The sequence below is a fragment of the Chinchilla lanigera genome, unplaced genomic scaffold (assembly GCF_000276665.1).
Source record: "Chinchilla lanigera isolate Chin_1 unplaced genomic scaffold, ChiLan1.0 scaffold00066, whole genome shotgun sequence".
Classification (NCBI taxonomy): Eukaryota; Metazoa; Chordata; class Mammalia; order Rodentia; family Chinchillidae; genus Chinchilla; species Chinchilla lanigera.
In genome coordinates, this window is record NW_004955467.1 from 4,852,635 (window position 1) to 4,876,005 (window position 23,371).

Here is a 23,371-nt window from a genome sequence, read left to right on the forward strand (position 1 = left end):
TCATTTTCACCAGCTGAGCTCCAGGCATTTCTGGATTTGATTACCAGCTTTTCAATGCTTGACGATTTGACTGGTATTTAATGCTTTCTCATTTCTCCTGATAGGGACCGCTGAGCACGTTATGTTCTCTCTCCCAGTTGGCAGCCCAACAAAGGCCAGCAATAAAAACCTCCACTTGTGTAATAAACTGTTGTACAATCTACTGCTTATGAACAAGGTCCCTGAAAATGTGCAACCTTTCTGCACGTTAAACACAAAACAGATGGAGGTTTGAAAATAACTTTCTTCTTCAGGGGAGGGGAAAGTAAAACTCACAGAGTCCTAACTTACTAAAGCAGAGGCTGAGTGCCCTGTTTCAGGTTGTAAGGGGCAGCTGCATTCTTTCAAGGAGGTGCACGCTGGCGGCCTGTGAAGCAGGGCACAGGCTTCAGGGAGACGGTGAATGCACAGTGATGGAAAGTCAGCTCTGCCCAGCTGCCACTTGCTGCCCAGGTAAACAGGCAAGTCACTAATTCTGTCGAGTCTTGTTTTCAAACCTCATGGTGACAACTTGGAGTCCCACTGCCCCAGCACTCTAAAGAATGGAGTTTCTAGAGTTAGAAATACTCCTGTTTGGGGGTGATTGTTGTTTTCTAATTGCTTTTGTTTATTTGTTGATTTTATGTATGTTAAGAAAAAAAGCCAAATATATGTAATTGCTGGAACAGAAAAAACGATGGAGCAAAGAATTTCAGAATGATATGTGTTCACATACGTGCATGTATGTACTAATCTATTTTCTTATATTCTGCCGTGTTTTGGCAATACCCATTTACTATATATGGTACTACTTAATAGTATACGATCTTATTCATGAAAGTGACTGAAGGGGGCCTATTAAATGAAAAAAACAACTCTGTCTCAGAATCATACCATAGCCATCTTCCATTCACATCCTTCCCTGTGGAAGCGGTCAGTGTGCTCATCCTGTGGTGCGGTGTGGTGTAGATCAACACAGCAGACCTTGACTATTGTTACCATTGTAATAATATTCACAAAATGCACTCCTCAAAATATAGAATCTTGTGAAGTGCTGAATGAGCTACCTTTTGAAGAATAAGATGCCCCCAGATTTGGGACAATAGCTCACATTTTAACCAGTTTTAATTAGGCAGGATATAGTCTGGAAAACAGAAGACACAGGAATTTCAAATGAGTAAGGTTTGACGTAGGAACGAATGACTCAAGTGTTAGACCACTGAGGGAGGGATACTGAGGAAGAGGTGATAATATCTCTGGTGAAGAGACTTAGCTACTAGTGCGGACCACTCAAGGGGCATAGAAGGTTCTGGAAATGCTGGGAAAAGTTTGCATCTATGTCCAAAGAAACCCTGACTTGGAAAAGCAGGAATCCTTTCTCTAACGCCACCTATTGGCAAGACCTAAGAAGTGGGCTGGTGAGGATGGGTCCAGGAGGAGGGGTGTGGAGCAGAGAGGCCCAAGGAGAACGATTAGCACTTGGGGCCTGGTGTGAGACTCCTCTCAGGGTAGAATAGTGGGCAAAACCCATGCAAAGATGTCCAAGACAAGAGGAAACAAAACAAATCGATCTTTGGGGCCAGATTCCTCCAGAAGTGAGAAAAGAACAGGCAAGAAGTCAGATGGAATGTTACAGAAAAGCGGACCACGTCAGTGCCCAAAGAGTAACTGTTCAGTTAGTGTGAGAGAAGTGGCAAAAATAACAGTGTTAGTAAGAGGTACTGATTTGTCTACAACTCAGGTTATGGGCCTAATAATCCCAATGCTTTTCTCTGTTGTACTTTGCTGCCAGTCTGTGCAGCCAGCAATTGTATATATAGTACAGTAATATACAATATATATGTATTTAACTGTACTATTTTATATCTATATATATATATGTTTAACACTTGTTACTTTTCCAAAGTCTATTAATTTATTTAATCCTCCTATATTCCAATGAGAATAAAACAGAGCATTTTCAATTTTATCTTTATTTTACAGATAGGGTATGATCATGTTAAGTCAGTGACAAGGTCATCTCTTAATTAGCTTCAAGGCTGGGAGTTGCACTTACATCTCCTGACTTCTAGCCCACTGCTTTTCTATTATGACATGAAAATCTAAGAGTGTCTTTGGTTTTAATCATGACTTTGGCAATATTTGCAAACATGAAAATAAATCACGCGTACTACATTATAGCATTACCCTTGCTATCTGCAGCTTTGCTTTTTGCAGTTTCAGTTACCCACAGTCAACCAAATCCAAAAATACTAAATGGAAAATTTCAGAAAGAAAAATTTTATAACTTTTAAACTGTATGTCATCTTGAATAGCATGATGAAATTTTGTGCCATTCTGTCCCTCTTGATTCAGAACTTGACTCACCCCTTTATTCAGTGTATCCATGCTATGTATGCTACTCCCTGGCTAGTCATTTAGCTGCTGTCTTGGTTATCAGATGGGCTGTTGTAATATCACTGTCCTATGTTCAAGTCACACTTTTTTGAGCAAGAAGGAGACATACCATATTCACATAACTTTTATTACAGTACATTAGTATGATTTTTCTATTTTATTTTTGCTAATTTCTTATTGTGCCTAATAAAAAATACAGTGTTTATTGGGTTTGGTACTATCCGAGGTTTCAGATATCCACTGAAGGCCTTGGAACATATTCCCTGTGGATAAAAGTGGATTACTGTACTGAGTTTAACTGAGAGAATGTTCTTACGCCCGGTCCCTGAAGAAGTGTTCATGTACCACTCAGCCTCCTTTGTTTCCAGATTTAGTTGCTTCTGCAGACAGTGCCTGTCTTTCTGTGTGGCAAATGCTAGAGTTGTGTTTTAAGTGAGGAGTACAGTATAAAATCAGCAAGTGAACAAAAATCCCATATAGACAAAATCATCTTTTAAAAAGCTCTTATACCTCCCATAAAATACTAATACATCTTCTTGTAGGAATAGCACTGCCTGCTTCTTCCAGGATTGCAAATAACCTCGGTGACTTTTATTGAACCCCTAATGAGATGGGTTGGCCTGCACTTGGTGCACATGGTGGACAAAAGGTTTGCATTTTTAGATGCTGGAATAATTCTCAGAATATGATACACTCACACTGGGAGGTACAGACAGCCACTGAGACCCAGCAGGACAGCAGCTTTGCAGCCCTTGACAGCCATTCTCTGACCACCACAGCAGACTGAGTCTATATTCTTCACATTCTCTCTGTTTCTCTGTCTCTCTGTCTGTCTCTCTGTCTCTCTGTCTGTCTCTCTCTCTGTCTGTGTTCCTGTCTCTCTGTCTGTCTGTCTGTCTGTCTGTCTCTCTAGGCCTATGAGAACATTGAGGGGAATTCTGCAAAATAACTAACCAGTGCTCCCTAAGCTGTCAAGGTGATACAAAAAACAGAAAATAAGACTGACAATGTTGAGAGAGAGGAACGTCAGAAGACACCATGACTAAATGCTGAGTGTGACCCAGAGCAGAAAGAAAGCATTACTAGGAGAAATGAAAAACCAGAACCAAAAAATCAAACAACCATCCAAACAAAGTAAAACAAACATCCCCATTAGTGAAACCTGCACACACGTGAAATTTACCTTGTGATAATGAACTGATGTTGCTTTCTTGTTTGTGATAAATGTACCAAAGAGAAGGTGAGACACTGACTATGAAGAAAACCGGGTGAGGGGCATAAAGAAACTCTGTATCGTCTTTGCAAGTTTTCTGTAAATTAATAACTATTTTAGGTGAAAGCAAAATATTAAAATATTATCTAAATCTTTTCCTAAATGTGAAAGAGATAAATTTAATTGAGAATGTGTCAGATTTCTACCTGGAGAGCTACAAAACATTGAACAATATTAAATATAACCTAAGTAACTAGATAGCTGTGATCTTGGATTAGAAGAATCCATATTGCTAATTTTAAATTCTTCCAAACCTAATGATAGATCCAAGCAAAATATTTCTTAGAAACTGACAACTCTGAAGTGTACATGAATATTCTGAGTGTCCCTAACATGCAGAATAAAGAGAATCCCTAGAGCATTTATCCACTTCAAGGTTTTATCTTTGTTCTTTTTTTCTGGTGGTACTGGGGATTGAATCCAGAAACTCACAAAATCACTTTTCCAGGAACAAAGCAAATTTTGTGATACTTATTCTTAGACCAAACTTTCAAGTCTTTAAGCTTCACAAGCTTTATTTCAAAATATCACAGGATAGGAGTCTCTTCCTACAGAGAAATAAAATTTCATGACTCTATTCCTATGCTTATAGTGAATTTGTGACTTAGACAGCTTGGCTCCCAACTTCTGTTTTTTTTTAAATTTTAAGAGAAAAAACAGTAAAAACAATGATACAAAATTTCAAAATGAGATAGTAGAAGAGTAACAATAGCTAATGCATTGTATATTGTCGTTCAGATTACAAAATCTAGTTATGAAAAATTGATCAAACAATATAAGCACAGACCTTTTTTTCAATGAACTAGTAAAAACTAGTAGTGTAACTATCTTAACTATTTTGCATATATATATTTTTTCTTTTTTCCTTCCTTCTTTTCTCCTTCCCCCATCCCAGTTTCTCTTTCCTTTTGAATAGTTTCTTCCTATTCCCCAACACCCATTCTACATTTTGGATTTTATTTATTCTTTCAGCTTCTTACACTAGGGAGACAATACAGTATTTACACATGTGAGTCTGATTCATTTCACTTATGAGTATGGTCTCTAGTTGCATCCATTTACCTATAAAATTCTCGAGTTTATCCTTCTTTATAGCTGAGTAGTACTCTGCTGTATAAAAAGAGCACTTTTTTTTTGCATATTCCTTGTTTGATGGATGTTTAGGTTGTTTCCAAGATTTAGCTATTATAAATTGTGCTGCTATAATCAAGAGTGCACACATATCACTGTGGTATGAAGTTTTTAATTTTGGGGGGAAAATACCCACAAGGGCAATAACTAGGTGGAAAGGGACCTCAAATAATGGTTTTTTGAGGAATCTCCACATGGATTTCCATAGTGGTTGATTGCACCCATCTACCTTCCCACCAGCAGTGGAGAAAGATTCCTTTTTCTCCACAGCCTCACCAGCATTTGTTATTGGTTGATTTCTTGATGATGCCATTCTTTCTGGAGTGAGATGGAATCTCACTGTTGTTTTAATTTGCATCTCTCTAATGACCAATGGTGTTGAACACTTCCTCATATATTTATTAGCTATCTGTATTTCTTCAGCTGAGATGTGTGTATTCATCTCAGATGCCCATTTTTGGATTAGGTCTTTTAATTTGGGGGTTCTGATTATTTTTAATTCTTTATATGTTCTAGATATAAACCCTTGGTCTGAGGAACAGTAGGCTAAATTTTTTCCCATCCTGTGGGTTGTCTTTTCATTCTATTGGTGATTTCTTTTGTGAAAAAGCTTTTTAATAAAATGAGATCCCAGTTGTTGATTCTTTGAAGTATTTCTGGTGCCATTAATGTTTTGTTCATGAAGTTTCTGCCTATAGCTATGTCTTCAAGATTTCTATCTACTTTCTCTTCAAGTAAATTTAGTGTTTCTGTTTTAATATTTAGATCTTCGATCCATTTTTTTTTTTTTTTTTTTGGTTTTTCTCTGGTACCAGGAACCGAACTCACGACCTTGCGCTTGCCAGGCAGGCGCTTTTGCCGCTGAGCTAAATCCCCAGCCCCTCTTCGATCCATTTTAACTTTAGTTTAGTGCATGGTGAAACACATAGGTCTAGTTTTAGTCTTCAGCATGTGGAGAGCCAGTTTTCCCAGCATCATTTATTAAAGAGGCTATCTTTCTTCCAGTGAACATGTTTGGCCCCTTTGTGAAAGATAAGATGGCTAAATATGTTTGTAGTTGTGTCTGGGTCTTCTAATCTGTTCCACTGATCCTCAGGTCTGTTTTTTAGCCAGTACATGCTGATCTTATCACAGTAGCTTCATAGTATGATTTCAAGGCAGGGACTGTGATGCTTTCTGCGCTTGCCTTTATTGCCCAGTGTTGCTTTTGCTATTCTAAGTCTCTTCTTGGTCTAAATGAACTTTAAGAATGTTTTTTCTAGTTCTGTCAGGTATGCAAATGATATTTTTATCAGGATTGCACTAAATCTGTGTAATATTTTTGGGAGTATGGTCATTTTCACTATGGTTCTTTCTACTCATGAGCAAGGAATATCTTTCCATTTTCTGAAATCCTCTTCCGTCTTCTTTTTCAGAGTACTATAATTTTCAATGTATAGATCTTTTACTTCCTTTGTTGTATTGATTCCTAAGTATTTCAGTTTTTTTGGCTACCATTGTGAAGGGTGTGGTTTCCCTAATTTCTCTCTCAATGAGTTTGTTACTTGTGTACAGGAATGCTATTGATTTTTGAGTGTTGACTTTGTATCCAGCTACACTACTAAATTTGGTTATTAGATTTAGAATTGACTTCCAATTTCTAAATACAAATAACTTCCATATTTGACGTTTTCCTTTGGTGGTACTACCTAGGATGAATCAAATTTGCACTATCCAGGATGAATCAATGTTTGATCAAGACACACATGCACAGGACTTCATATAACTGTCCTTAATGATGTTTAGGGCTGGGGATATAGCTCAGTTGCGCAAGTGACTGCCTGGCGAGCGCAAGGTCCTGCGTTCGATTCCTGGTACCAAAAAAAAGTGTTCTTAATGATAATAGAGATTCTACTACCCTAGCTATGCACAAGATGACCACCACAATTTTAGAGGAAGTGCTGATACCAATTTTCTAATTCTATTCTACTTTTTAAAAATTTCTAAAACCATATTGCCATTGTAAATTCCATTTTGAGAGTGTAGATAATGCCTTCTCTATGTCAGGCAGTTTTCATGCAGAGGAAAAACTCAGTTTTGGTTTCAGAAGACTTAAATCTGCCCCTGGTTCTTCTCCATGCTGGCTGGTAGATTTGGACAAGCCGTTCAGCCTCTCGGTTTCATATCACACCCTTTGCGAGGAAGAACTTGCTTACACATCTCATGGATTATTATGAGTGTAGGGCAAGACAATGTACTACACACATTTTAAAACTACTAAAATTCTGTTCAAGAACAGTTCAATACATTCCACAACCAGTTTACCCTGGTGAATAAACATTGTTCGTCGCAGCCTGACAGTTTCCTGGTGACACACTTGAATTCTAAAAATACCTGAGGTAGGGTATGTCCCCCTTATAGGGGGAAAGAGGACACACGGCATCACCCTGCTAGTACAGCATTATACTGGAAGGGTTAGGGTAAGGGGCAGAGCTAACCTTCTAGCTCTGTAATTTATCATGCTTGCTTTGAGAATTCATGGGTTTTCTGTTGTTGCATACCATTAGTTTGGTCGCTCAAAACAGCACATATTTATTTCACAGTTTAGGAAACTGGACACAGCCCAGCTAGGAACTTTGTTCAGAGTCACAGGGCTATGTCAAAAGGCTGGTCAGGCCGCATTTTAATTCATTGCCTCAACTAGAAAAGAATCCACTTCGAAGCTTATCTGGAATGTTGGCAGAATTAATCTCTCATGGTTGTATGACTGAAGGCCATGAAATTTTGATATTTTTTGACTGAAAGTTGCTGGACGTCCTAGAAGTGGACTGAAGCCCACCCACCATTTCTTACCAATCAGCCTTCTCCAATTTGGCTACTACTTCATGAGGCCTCCAAAGAGAGCCTTTGGTTTAATTCCGTCAGAAGGAAGTCTTACATAAATGCATGTACTCATGAACATGCCATCCTGTTGCCTCTTCCATGTCAGGGTGTGACATCATTATTTTTGCCACAGTGATTAGAAGCAAGTCACAGGTCCTGCCTACACTCAAATGAGAAAGGATTGCTTAGGAGCACTGACACCAGGAGACTGGGATGATGTGACTGGTCTACAGTTCCTCCACCAAAGCAGCATCTATAGTTGATCAAGAGAACCAGGATTTGGGATAAGCTGGGGGAAGTACATATGGTCACTGGAAAACAGTCAGCAAATTTACCCTTTCCCCTCTAGTTTGTAGATATCAATATTGAAATGAGAAATGGTCTGGTGATCCTGTCCACTTGCAATATTAGGTATCAGGCATCTATACCTGCGTGAGTTTTATGGTAATGATATTCTGCCAACTGCCCAGCTGCAGGATAAGAGGTTCTAATAAAATCTGCTCAGTATCAAACAATCACATCCCTTAAAGACTCACTAAATGGAGATAATTAGGATCTACCTGGAGTGGTGAGCACTGTGTCCTCTGCATCCTCTGTTCCCTCTCAACTTTATTTCGCTTTTTGGTTTTTCATTTCCTCTACAATCTTAGTTCTGACTCATAACTTCCCTTCTTCAACCTCTTTTGGCAACTTCAAAGACTTCTTAAGGATGCTATTCAACCTCCTGAGATAGACTGTTGGTTAGTTCACCTTGGCAACAATAGGCCACTATTATAGGTCTGCCACTTGTCAGTCTTTGCAGTACAATGTATCTAAATACACCCTGCTCATATTAGCTGGAGCTTGGAATAGGACCAGAAGATTGAAGTCTGTGGTTCAAAGCTTGTTCAAGTTGCTGCAGCTTCTTTTCCAAGGATGTAGAAATGGAAGAAGATGTGACAATGCAACTGTGGTCTTTTTCAGTCAAATAGAAAGGCAATGACTGCCTCCCATTAAGGGCATTATTGTCTAAGACTCTGCAGTGAAATGTAATGATAATTCTCAAGCAATGAAAAGAGTACAAAATGCAACATCTGGCTCTAGAGACAATATTTACAAATTTAAAATTCCATATAACAAGTGAAAAAACATAGATTGCATTTTAATGACCTAGAATTTGAAAATTCTTTTTTTTTTTTTTTGGTTTTTGGTTTTTCTCCAGTACCGGGAACTGAACTTATGACCTTGCGCATGTCAGGCAGGCGCTTTTGCCACTGAGCTAAATCCCCAGCCCCAAATTTGAAAATTCTTGCAAAAGATGTCCAAATGATTTCAAATCAGGAATGAGAAAAGAAGAAACTTGGAAGACAGATGTTACATACCTGATATGTAAATAATAAACATTCTAGAAGAAAAATTAGTAAATACTACAGAAAAAGTAGTAAATAAAGAAATGGTAGGAATTTTAAATTTGGGCATAAGATACACTTGGCTACATGCTTCGAAGGACACACACACACACACACACACACACACAGACACTTCATAAAAACAATACTATGAGTAGACACAGTCTCTGAGGTATTTGTTGTGTTATAAGAAATAAGGAGGCCATGAAAAAAGTGAAACGGTTCTGAACTGGTGTAAAGTAAGGACCAGGGCAGTGAGTAGCTCGAAGAACATGATTTCCGAATGTAGCTGCACAGAGCAGCAATGAGCACCGTGCTGCCATAACCCAATACCTTCCACATGTGCTAGAATTTGGAGGGACATTTTAGATCTAAACTAAAACAAAGGTCTGAACAACTCCCAGGATTTAAGGTTAAGCAGTAACCTTCTGAGCAAAGACCAGAGTAATTAAACATACTAAAAGTCAAAATAGTATGAATGATAGCAGAAATAACACACAGCAAACTTAGATCCGTAAAAACTACAAAAATTGGAACTAATAAATATAAAATACAGGAGATCAGTATCTCAAGTGCATAAAGAAATTAAAGATACTGTGACAAACAGGAGTGTGTAAGCAAGAGCTCAACAATAAAGTACTTTAAGTTTTTGAGTAATGTACAATTGTAAACCACAAACAGGAATGATCTTGCAGATGTGAAGGAAAAAAATAAGAATTTCTAGAAATGAAAAATATTGTTCAACTCTTTCCAATTCAAATTTGTACTAAATAACAGATAAAAGTTACTGAAAAGGATACTGCAGAGAAATAGAAAGATGGGTACTATGCCATGCATACTAAGAAACATGAATTATAGAGTAAGAAAATCTAGGATACATCTTATTGTACACCCCAAAGAAAAGATTAAGGAATGGAAAATGACAAATAAATTACACATGAGTTTTAGATCTAAATGTAAAAACAACAACAAAAAATAATTCTCAGCTTCTAGAAGATAAGAGAGAAAAACATATTCAGACCATGTGACAAGTTTTCACAAATAAGATGCAGACTGCACTGAGAATAATGGAAAATGATGATAAACTTTCCTATTTTAAAATCAAGAATTTGCCAGGAGTGGTGGCACACGTTTGTAATCCCAGCACTTGGGAGACTAAGGCAGCAGGGTCATGATGAGTTCAAGGCCAGCCTGGGCTACATAAGCAAGTGCAGGGCCAGCCTGTACTCTATAGTGAGACCCTCTCCCTCTCTCAAAAAAAAAATACATACGTCCATAAAATTAAGAATTCTCATCACCAGACTATGTCTGTGGATGCCAGAATTCTAAAAGTGCCCCACCCCCGGGATTTAACGGCTAATCCCAGAGGCTGTAAATGTGGTACCACCCCTGTGGCCTGCATTATGCAATGGCTCATTGCTGAAAGGGTGAGCCTAATATAATCAGATGTGCCCTTGGTGGCAAAGAAAGGATGGCAGAAGAATGCAAAGAGATTTAAAGGTGAGGACTCCATGCGCCAAAGGGTGCCTGTGAGCTTGGTGAGCATCATCAAGTGAAAGCAGAAAGAAGAGCCTCAGGTCTACCACCACAAAGAACTGGACTCAGCCAACACTGTGAGCTGGTTTAGAAGCGGGGTGTTTGTCAGCTTTCTAGCACTGTAACAAAATACCTTAGGAAGTTAACTTACCAAGAGGAAAAGTTTTTTTTTATCACTTCAGACATTCAACCCATGCTCAAGCAGAGCTACTGCTGTGAGGTGTCTGGTGAGGAGGCTGGGGCTGGATAGAGAAGGTAGGGAGGCTATGATGGAGTGAACTGCTCATTTCATGGGTAGGAAGCAAAGACAATGAGGAAGAGGCCAACGTCCCATGATTCCGTCCACCTCTGGAAAGTCCCACTACCTCCCAGAAGCACCACTGTGGGAACCAGTCCTTGGATACGTGGGACCATGATATATACTTCTCTAAGCCATAGCAGATAGATTCCCTCTCTCTGCCTCTAAAGAAGAACCCAGCTATGAACGCCTTGATTTTAGCCTTTGGGCCCTGAACAAAGTCTATTTAGCCTTCACAGACTTTTTAAAAATTTGAGACAGGGTGTCACAAGTCACCTAGGCTGAACTCAAGTTTGCACTCCTCCTGCCTCAGCCTCCCAGAGTATCTCCCACACTTTTAACCTACAGAATTATGAAATAATAATTGAGTGCTGTAAGGTGCTAAACCTCCTATTGCTATACAACAATAATGTATGTAATAGGGATTAACAAAACCAGTAATACTAGCACTTGGGAGGCTAAGGCAGGAGGATTGCCACCAGTTCAGAGGTCATCCTGGGCTACATAGTGAATTTAAGGCCATCTGAAATTACATAGTGAGACTCTGTCTCAAAAAACCGAAACTCAGGGCCAGGGATATAGCTCAGTGGCATAGCACCTGCCTGGAAATCACAAGGTCCTGAGTTCAATTCTCTATACCAACCCTCCCCCTCAACACACACACAAAACACCAAACCAAAAACCAAAAAAAAAAAAAAAAATAGATGCACAAATTGTGGTATATCCTTCAAAGTAATATATAATGTTGAGAAAATGAACAAGATGTAACATTAACTTTATAAGTATAATTTTGAATGGAAGAAGTCAGATACAAAAGAATTTACATAGTATGATTCTACAAAAATAATCAGTGTACAGAACTCATAATAGTGATTGCTTCCAGGACTGGGAGGAGCAAATGACTCATAGATGTTATGTTGAGCTTTCTGGGATTTCCTTTCTTTCTCTTTGGTTATTTTAAAAGTGCTTACTTTGAGACTATACCATCGAGTTATGTATTTTGTCTTGTGTTGTGTAGTCTTTTCATGTAAATATTACAAGCATTTCCATAAAAGTTAAAATAAAGAATAAGTACAATAAAATAATAACTAAAATAAAGAAAAAATTTTATCAAAAAGTGTGGAACAAATAGAAATAAGAAAGTAACCTGGAAGAAACTAGTTCAAATATACCAATAATCACAAAAACCGTTGATGGACTAAACATAGAAATTGAAAAGTTATGGTGCTAGTTTCTGGGTCCTTCTTTTCAATCCTGGCCTTCCTTCCAGCCGTCACACCTCAGTGAAAGGAGTCACTGGTGAGGAGGCAATATGCTATTTTTTACAACCCTTAGGCTGTAACTACTTGTTAGATCATTCTTGCATATCTTTGTTTTCTTGAGAAACCACTTTGAGGATACTAACATGTATTACATCAGCCATTGATGATTTCCTACCAATCTGTCCATAACTCTGTAATGTTTGTATTGTTCCTATACTATTTCGTAAATGGATGTATGTTTATTACTATGTATTTTCAACAACAACCAGTGGGAATAGTCCATGATTTTTAATTGATCACTCATGTATAGCTCTATTTGTTTTCCCTAGAAACCACTTTGAAGAAACCAAAGTATAGTACAACAACTATTGATAATTTCCTACCACTTTTGTCTGCAACTCACTATTATTTGTCTATTTGTTTTCCTGAGAAATCTTGAAGACTCCAATAGGTAAAATAACAACCATTGATATTGTCCTACCACTTTGTCTGTAATTTGGTAAATCCCCCTGTTACTATGTTATCCTTCTTTTACTCTTTTAAATAAAAAGAAGAAATTGAAAAGTTAGATTAAGAAAAAAATCAGACTCTCCTATTTTGAGGAAATATAAACAAACTACCAGAACACAGTAAAATGGATCAGAAATGGCCACATTTCTCTCTCAATTACTGATAAATCAAATAGACAAAAATTGATATTTAGAGTTGAACAGCACAGATTATGAGTTTAAAGTAATGGACATAAATAGACCTCAGCATCTAAAACCAGAGAATGTACATTCTTCTGAAGCACACATGGTTTATTTTCAGAAATTGATCAATTACTAGGCCATAAAGCAATTCTGAAAAACTTTTAAAGACTCAGGGTAATAAAATCCACATTCTCTGACCACAAATGCAATTAACTTAATATTTTGACTCATAGCTATTTATAGAGGCTCTTGTGTATGCGCTTCGGGAGACATGAGCAAGAATGCATTAGAAGAATGTACAAACTAGGAATAGCCCAAATTTCCATTGACAGGAGAGTCATTAAAATATGATATGAGTTAACAACGAAAATCCCTAAGCTGGAGCCACATACAACATAGTTAGATCTTCAAAATCAAAGTTATGTTATGAGAAAAAAGGGAATATCTAGAGACTGCACATAATTGTATATCCACATGTAACTTTTCCAAAATATGATGGTAGTGAAAAATAAATTAATGTAAAAGAATAGAGCCAGGCGTGGTGGTGCACTCCTGTAATCCCAGCACTTGGGAGGCTGAGGCAGGAGGATTGTTGCAAGTTTGAGACCAGCCTGAGTTACAAAGTGAGCTCAAGGCCAGCCTGAATTGCATAGGGAGACCTTGTCTCAAAAAGGCAAAAAAAAAAAGAGAGAAGATTTTAAATATCTACCCTACGAGGTTTCATGGGATACAACTTTGTTATGCATAGAGAATAACACATGGCTTGTTACATTTACAAATGCCTATGAATTCTGATCGTGACGTTCATTTCAAAGAAACTACATACATTCCAGAATGTGGAGTTTTAAAAGCCAAAATCTGTAACCATCAAACAGTCATGCACTGTTCAACAGTGTTTCAGTCAATGATGGATCACGTATAAGATGGTGGCCTCATAGGACTGCAGGAGAGCTGAAAAATTCTGAATGCTTAGTGATGTGGCCATTATAACATTATGGCACATGCATTATTCACACGTTTGTGGTGGTGGAACCAAACTTGTTGTGCTGCTAGTTGTATAAAAGTAATAGTACAGTTATATATGGTATATAATTCCTGAAAATGGAAACAAATGATGAATAGTAAAGAACTGGAGTCCAGAAATACACTCATACTTTTGTTTCAGTTGCTATCCAACAAATATATGAAGGCCTTTTAAGGAGTCAAAATAGGCTTTTCAATAACGATGCAGGGACGTCAAAATAGCCGCACAGCAAAGAAATGACTTCAGACATTTACCTCACATCATACACAAAAATTAACTCAATGTGGAACAATGAACTAAACATAACAGATAAGATTATAAAACTCTGAGAGTACAAGTGCAAATATTTGTGATTTTTGCAATTGATTCATATATATGTGTGTGTGTGTGTGTGTGTGTGTGTGTGTGAGTGATGTTGCAGTTGGGATCCAAAGCGTTCCCCAGAAGGCTCATTGTGTTGCAAGGTTGGTTGCCAGCTGGGTGAGCCTTTAGGAAATGATTGGAACATGAGGACTCTAATGTTATCAAGTAGACTTAAATCCACTGACGCATTCATCAGCTGAATGGGTTTATTAGGAGGTGGGGCCCAGTTGGATGAAACATGTCGCTGAGGGCATGGCTGTGAAAGAAAGTTTTTGTCCCCAGCCCTCCCTGTCTGGCGCTTTCCTTCTCTTGCTCCATCTTAGCTGCCACACAGTAAGCAGCTTTCCTCTGCTGTGCCCTTCTTCTGTGACATTTCTGTCTCACACACACCAAAGTGCAATGCAGCCAGTTGGCCATGGACTGAAGCCTCTGAAACTATGAGCCAAAATAAATCTTTTACTTTTTTTTTTTTTTTTTTTGAGATAGGATCTTGCTGTGCAGTTAAGGCTGACCTTAACATCACTATGCAGCTGAGGCTTGCCTCAAACTCATGGTGATCCTACTGCCTCCACCCCAAATGATTACAGGCATGTGCTACTACACCTGGCAAGCGCAGCTTCCTCCCCATTGTGGAACAGAACCCTAGTCTCCCATTTGACTGTTGAGGATACTCACCATTATACTAACAAGTATGACTTTCTACTGTTTAAGCTGATTTCTTCAGGTATTTTGTTACAGAGAGGGAGATCTGACTAACACATATGAGCAGCAAAACAAAACACAGATAAATTGAACTTTGTGAATATTTGGGGAAAAACTTTTGTTCATTCAAAGATATTATCAAGAAAGTGACAGATAACCTTCAAAAAGGAGGAAAATGTGTGTAAATATATTATCTGATAAGGATGTATCTAGACGATATAAAGAATTCCTACAACTCTTCAATCAAAAGACAAATAACCTAATTTTAAAATGAGCAAAGGACTTGGATATATATTGCTTTAAAGATATACAAATGGCCAAAAAGCATGTGGAAAAAAATGTTCCACATCATTATTAAGGTGAAAATCAAAACCAGAGTGAACTCTATACCCTTAAGATGGCTAGAATCAGAAAAACATTATTCATTGTTAGGCTATGAAGAAAACTGAACCTTTTACTCTGCCTATGGGAATGAAAAATGGTGCACCCACTTTGGAATAGTCTGGCAGCTTCTCAAATGGTTAAACCTATGACCCACCTATCTGCTCTTATACCTATCCAAGAGAACTAACAATATATGTCCACATAAATCTTGCTTATAAATGTTTATAATAGCATTATTTATAATAACCACAAAGAGGCAAACAATTTACATGTTCATCAACTGATAAATGGTTAAGCAAATGTTGTATATTCATAAGGATAACATAGTATCCTTATGGAATATTGCTTGACCATAAAAAGGATCAACAACTGACACATGAAAAACTATGCCTGAAACTTGAAAATATGCAGTGTGAAAGAACTCAGTCAAAAAGGAGGTAGGAATCCATTTATATGAAATTTGCAGAATTAGGCAAATTTATAAAGATGGAAAGCAGATTACTGGTTCTTGATGGTGGCAGGCAATGGAGGTTTGAAAGTTACAGCTAAATGGTATAGGGTTTCCTTTCAAGGGAATGAAAATATTATAAAAAATAAAATCTACAATGATAATGCTTGAATGCATTGTGAATTTATTAAATGCCATTAAGTTCTAACCTTTAACTTGGTAAATTGTATGGTGTGCAAATTTTATCTTTAAAAAAAAAAAGAATTCTTAAAAAGTTGGAGAAACAAATTAATAGGGATAAAAGACACAATTAATCATACACTAAAAAATCAATTGGGAATTGTAAATAACCCAAAACCTGGCTGTATAAAGTCAATCTTATCAAATCCTGTTTTTGTTTTAGTGAAAAATAGTATTAGAAAGTTCTTAAAATTGATAGTTGCTATATACCTAAAGCCAATATGACCTGTAACAACCCAAACTGACAGAACAAAAAGATGTACTTGACACTGAAGTGATAATTCATCTTTAGTAATAATTATAAGAAAGCATTTATTAGTAGCCTACATATTTTTCCTTTATCACTTTCTTTTTACTCTCTTCCTTATAAAATTGAGGAAACTGAGCTTTAAATTATTGTTTTTTGTTTGTTTTTTCCTTTTTTCTTTTCTCTTGACCAATTTTGCATGCTTATATCTGGTAATCAGAACAACTGGTTTGAAGACAACAATATGCAATACAACAACCATGTCTGAATTCCTACCATCTTGTTTGATGAAGCTCTGTATCGTTTCTAATGTGTTTTTTATTTCTTGTTATTCTCTTTAATTGTTAGATCAATCTTGCTTTCTTGCATCTGGGAATCTGAGCAACTGCACTGGGGATAACGATATGTAATATAACAACCATTGTTAATTCCTGTCTTCTTATTTTGAAATCCTGTATTGTTTTTGTATTGTTTTGTTTTTCAGTCTTCATTGCTGTTATTTTGTTATTGTTTTCTTTTTCTCTTTAAAATAAAAAAAATAACAATTGCTTCAAAATGGCACAACTAGTAAATGATACAACTGGAATCTGTACAATTAGTCACCATCTCCCATCTTTTTCGGTTCCTAGTATTCCCACACATATTAAGTACTCAATAAACGTTAGCTAACCAAATACTTCCCGTTCATTGACACTGCAGTTTTCCTGGGTAAAATGAGAGAATTTACTTTGTGTCTTCTCTTTGCCTTGATTTTCCTGCAACCTCGGTGCATAAAGTTAAGTATCAGAAAGATAAAGATGAAAACATACGAGCACTCTAGGAAATTAAACCAAGGCTTGAAAGCACTTAAAGAGACTTATTTGTATAAACCATTGAGTGAAATGAACTGGACACAAATATCACATATGAGGATTTGTGTAATCTCTTCACATGTAAATTAGCATCTTGTGAAATTTCTTTTCATATATGCACCATTTTTTTTTTTTTTTTTTTTGTACCGGGAATCGAACTCAGGGCCTCTCACTTTCCAGGCCGGTGCTGCGCCGCTGAGCTACATTCCCAGCCTCATATAGGTGCTTTTTAACATTATTTTTTATTTTTCTTAATTATTTGAACGTCTGCACCTGTTTTAGGTGTAGTTCGAATTGCACTAGGAGATTTCCAGCCCTTGTTAGAATCTCCTGTTTCGGGTAAAAGGAGTTAAAAATGAAGAGTCTAGGCCCGGAGAAATGCAGACAAGAGCCCCACCCCCATTATTTGTAACTTCCAGGAATCCAGCCGGACTCTTCCTGCAGCCCCTGCGCTGGTTGTGAAGCTGTTCGGAGTTGCACCAGATTCCGCCCTTTGGAAGGGAAACCGCAGATAGCAGAGCTGTGCTCCTCAATTAGATGCCTGCAGTCACCTTTTGATCCCGTGACCCTGACACTTCGCCTGTCCTCTTGCCAGAGCCCCAGTGTCTGGCTTTAGAAATATTCCACTCCTCCCGCAGGCCTTTGAATGACAACATTTTTGTTACAGTACTTTAACGCTCTAATAAATTCCTCAGTTGTGGTTAGTATACCAGACTATTTAGACAAAGTCCACAAACTGTTTGGACTGCGGGGGAGGTTCTGGCGTTCGCCTTCCCGGGCTGGTTCAGATCCTTCCAGAGAGCCTCGGATGTAATTACGTCTTTGGGAGGATTCTGGAAAAAGCTTCTTGAACTAAATATCATCCTCAAAACAACTTGGAAAATCAGGGAAATTCGTATTGCATCGATAATATAAAGTCACTCGGTGACTTACAAGAAAAAACACATCATCTAATTTTCTTGTAGAAAAAAAGTGATACAAACGAGGAATTAATAGGCACTGCGGGGAAATTAGAATACTGTTGATTCCAGTCCCGGGGGAGATAGATTAGTCCTAGATTTATTTTGTTTGGCTTGTTTGATTGGGTTAAGAGAATTTTAGAAGCCCAGAGCCTATCTAGGGCTACCCTGTGGCTTCTGAGTACTTGAAATATGGCTGGTTGAGAATAAGAAATTTAGCTTTTTTTTTGGTCCGGGAATCGAACTCAGGAGCCATGCACTTGCCAGGCAGACGCTGTGCCGCTGAGCTATATCCCGGGCGAGAATAAGAAATTTAATTTTTAACTTTACTGTTACTTAGTTTAAATATAAAAAGACTATACTCAATTCAGTTATTAAAAAACTGTTAAGTATGTTTGATACCTGAGTATGCTAGTCTATTTTTTCAACTACATATTTTATGAAATTCTACACATGAAATATTTCTGATGAGATATAGCACACAAAAGACTCCATATTAAAATAAGGTAAAAGATTTCTTTAATAATTTCTTTATATTGATTCTATGTTGGAAAGACAATGTTTTAGGTAATCTGAGTTAAATACAAAATTAAAATTAATTTTATTTATTTTTTCACTTATAAAAGTGGCTACTAGAAAATTTTAAATTATATGTGAAATTTAGCTTATATTTCTACTGAACTGCACTGATCTAAACTTTACTGCTAACCAGCCACTGCCTATAGCTCTGTTGCTAGAATCAGGTGTCCATGTAATGGTGCCATACTTAACCTTTAGATCCTATGGGCTGGGTCATCTTACACTCCTGACAACTTTAATCTTGTCAAGAATGATATGAAATAATCCATGTCAAAGCAAACTAATTTTATATTAATTCAGTCACACTCTAAGTTTGGCTTCAAAACGGGTGCTAGTACGGACTACAAGTCCCATTGTTTTACAGACCTGTAAACAAAACATCTGAGATAGAAACAATCCTGAACAATGAAAGGCGGGGCAATAAGGCATCAGTATAAGCTACGTCGGGGTGACCAGACAATGTACAGGATGTCCAGATAAATTAGAATTTCAGATAAACAGCAAATAATTTTTCACTAACTGTCCTGTGTAATACAAGAGTGTCTTGTATTTTATTGGCTAATTTTGACAACTCCAAGAAGCAAAGGCTAAAGAACATTCGAGAAGAAAGAAAACCCTTCCCTTGAGGATCCTAGCCCAGTTCTACAAAGGCCTAATGATGTGTACAGAATTGTCAACTCTCTTTAGTAAATAAACAATGTGTGCCTTGCCTTTGCAGTACTGTACTCTGCTCACCTGTGGATAAGATCTAACTTCCGCCTTTGGGAGAGAGAACAGTGGAAACAGTATGGTTTATACTTCTACATTTATAACTTTTTTTATGTTAAAAATAAAAGGAGGACAACATTAACAGACATACAACATTTTACAACATCACAAGAACAGTACAGACAATACAGAGTTACAAACAAAGTGGTAGGGAATTAACAATGGTTGTTGTATTACATATTGATATCTTCAAAGTACATTTATAACTTTTCCTTTAGTCCATAGGCTGCCATCTTAGGAGCAGTTCGAATACAAGATTTGGTGGATCAAACCCGCAGAGGGTCTATATTGAGCAAATTCACAAATACAGGTAAGATACAAGGTCTTCCTACTTGCAGTGGACAAAAGACTTAGGCATGACAAAGGACCCTCTCTCTAATAGAAAGATCATGTTGGGCAAGATGGCGGTAAAGACATCAAGACCTTTACATTTCCTCCCCAACCTCTTTTTTCATTTTAAGGCCCAAAAGAGGAAGTGGGAAGAGCACCCATGTGAAGCCACAAGAAGTGGGGAAGTAACCTACTTTGCATCCACGGTCGGCTCTTGTTGAGCTCAAGAAACCGCATAGGACCTACCAGCTGCCTAGGAAAACAGCAGATCCCAGATGTACCACTTACAGTTGTCTCTATCTTCAGATAATTGACTCCAGAACTCTGTGTAAATACAAAATCCCGGGATGCTCCGGTGCTGCAGGTAAAGTGGTGTATTTGCACATAGCATATCCAGTCTTCCTGTATACTTTAACTCATCCTTAAACTACTTCTAATACCATATAAATGTTGCATAAGAGTTGCTACACTGTGAGGTCTAGGAAATGACGGCAAGGAAAAGCCACCTGGACCTCTGAGTATCGATGCTACCTTCTTAGGCCATAGTACACAATCCTTGGTTAGTTGAATGGATAGATTCAGATCCCATAGATGCACAAGGCCTTTCTTGCAGGGTTCCCACTCCTGGAATTCCATTAGGATTCATTGCTAGAAGGCATCAGCTGACACAGTTTACTTAGTTCTTCCCTGTCCTTGGAGAGGGTTACACTCGACCCAAAAATACCTGCTTTGTTACCATCTCTCACTGCTGAATTGGAGCAGAGTGGGGGCTTCACTGCCATGGAGTTGACTGGATTATTTCATCTCTGTGGTCCCTGGCCTTGGATTTGCCATAACCAGGGTGTTTCTGGTCCTTTCAACTACTCTGCCATAAAAAAGATGAGATGAACTTGAGATATTCAGAGGTAAATGGATGCACCTTGGGACCATAATATTAAGTGAAATAAATCAGATTCACAAGCTTAAACATCACATGGTTCCTCTTATATGAGACACCAAAAGTATAAATCCTGTAAAGAGCAAAACAAAGGGAAGATAACAGAAAGTAGGGAGAGCTTTCTCAAATGGGAAGGGGAACAAGAGATAGAGGGAGGAGGAGAGATAAAGGGGATAGAAAAAAAGAATTGAAGAAGTGGAAATAGCACTTTGGCAAATGGGAAGGGAACTAACAGAAGGAGCAGGGAGGGTTGAGGGGGGGTGGGGGACAGAAAAGAATTAAGATGTGTTATGTACACGTACAAACTCTACATGGTAAATTCAGTCATAATGTATTGCAAACATGTCCTAATAAAGCAAAACAGTGCCATGCAATCCTAAAAGAAAAGCAATTTTAATTTAGAAATTTAATTAGGATGTATGAGGTGGCTGAGGGTAAGATCAAGTCAAAACAAAATAGAAGATTTGCAGATAAAGCCATCCTACATGTTTGAGTTTCTGAGTCATTGAGCCACTACTTTGGTGGCCCATTGTCACACTATGTGCCAGACTGCAGGCTTTTGACTTTTGTTCAGTAAATGCCTGCCATGATGAAGCCGCAAACCAAAGAGGTTGTGAAACTTTGTTAATGATTTCTTCATCCATTTCCTGCAAATAAACTTATAACTTTGATATATGCACATTTTAATGTGAGTACAGAAACTTCTTCAAGATGAAAGGGTGTAAAGTATCTATTGACTCTGTAGATAAATACTAATAATGCTTTGGTGAATTTTAAAATATAAAAAGAATTAAAACACATGACAACAAAGGAAAGTAGGTCAGAGGATAAAAATGTTGGAAGTGTTCAATGGTTTTTACTTTGCTCTAGGAAGAGGGTCAGCATATCAATGGACATTAGATTTTGATATTATATACAGGTACTGTAATTCATAGGACAACTATTCAATTTTGTTTCTATAATAAGACAAGGGCTAAAATAGAATAAACAGGATGGCATGAACAAAAAGCACATAGTCAGGTGGCAGTTTTAAATTCAAATACACCCACAATCACTGAATATAAATGAACTAAATACCCCAATTGAAAAATGAAGGACTATCACACTAGATAAAAACTCAATATTGAAATGAATCACATCCAGCAAGAAAGGTACATAGAGGCTTAAAAGAAGCCAATGGAAAAGGACATACCTTGCAAAGCACTAAACAAAAGAAAGTGGACCTACATTAATTTCTTACTCCTCTTTTAAATAAAAAGTACTGTAAGAGATACAGAGGGACAATTCACAATAAAATGTTTCATTTCACCAGGAATAAGTATTCTGGAATTCTATTCTTCTAATAAGATAACCAAAACTAGACAAAGTAAAAATTGTCAAGCAAAGCAGGAGAAACAGACAAACAACCATATCAGGAGAATAAACACACATATTTCACTGACCTGGAAGAAGCAGGTCAAGAGTTAATAAGAACATAGAATACTTGAAGGACAGTTCCTGAAATCCTGATCTAAATGACATATATACCTAGTAAACACAGGATACATATTCTTAGATACATTTACAAACATCTGTCATTTGCTTATTCTTTGCCACCCTTATCTATTCCTACATAAAAGCTCTTACTGTGTGTTAGAACCTGTCTGCCTTCCATATTAAATTTATGTTTGTATAACATCAAATAGTATTCTTGACCTCAGAGACTCCTTTGATGCCGTCAATTTTGAATCCTATACAGTCTGCTAGTGCTACTAAAACTTATTTTTTTCTTTTTGCTTCCATTTATCTATTGTGTGTTTTTTATATAAATTAGTTTAGGATGAATCTTCAGTCAACAGAAGATAATTGGTCTTTGTTCTACTAACACATCAATTTGAGAATTTCCTCTTTTAAAAGGAGGTTTATCACCTTTATAGGTCATTTTATAAGTGTTATATGAGTTCTGATTGGAAAATACACTGAATGTTTAAATTAAAAAATGGTACAGTAAACAGTTATTTCAGTAAGTGATTAATCCCCTCCAAATACTCCCCCTTGATTTGAATACACTTATCTCACTTTTCTTGACACTTTCTGAAGTAGTTTTGGAAGTTCACTTCTGTGAATATCTTTTATTTTCCCTCATGAATTACCTTTATTTTTTTTAAATACAGTATATTCCTTAGCCTATAGTTTTCAAATCATTAGAATGAAGAAACATTCGCCTTTTTGGCCATCCCAATATAAGAACAGTATTTAATACATTTTTAATTTTATTTTCCCCATTCTCATCTTGGGCTTTGTTAATGTAATATTGTTATAAATTTACACAACTCATTACTGTGCATCAAAATATTTTATCTTCTTTTGTGAAGACAATTGTTATTTGCATTCAGTTTTCAATAATTTGGAGCTCTATTAATTTTAACATATTTCACTGCACATTGCCAAAACTACAATTATTTTCCTAATTTCAAACCTTTACTTTGATTCCTTAATTGGCTATAATTCTTCTTCAGGAAACTTTTTTTTCATAGAGAGCACATTCCTAATATTTTAGGAATCCTAATATTGCTAATATATCTAGGTCCTTTATGTGGGGATGTTTTTCTGTCACCTTCCCATGAAAGTACATCTTAATAGTACAGAATCCCTGGATCACGACCTTTGCCTCTCAAAATTACTTTCAGGTTCTCACTATCA

The 23,371-nt window shown here is 37.1% G+C and overlaps 1 long non-coding RNA gene across 2 annotated transcripts in view; it reads left to right on the top strand.

The window, feature by feature from the left end:
* The first annotated feature begins 351 nt into the window (after positions 1-351).
* Positions 352-23,371, top strand: part of LOC102025104 — a 32,271-nt gene continuing 9,251 nt past the window's right edge. The window contains exons 1-3 of one of the 2 annotated variants that reach the window (XR_001236831.1): positions 352-492; positions 19,641-19,732; positions 19,884-20,116. This is a non-coding gene — a long non-coding RNA (uncharacterized LOC102025104). Of the gene's footprint in view, positions 493-19,640; positions 19,733-19,883; positions 20,461-23,371 lie in introns of those variants that run through there. The other variant, XR_263334.2, reaches the window with a different exon arrangement.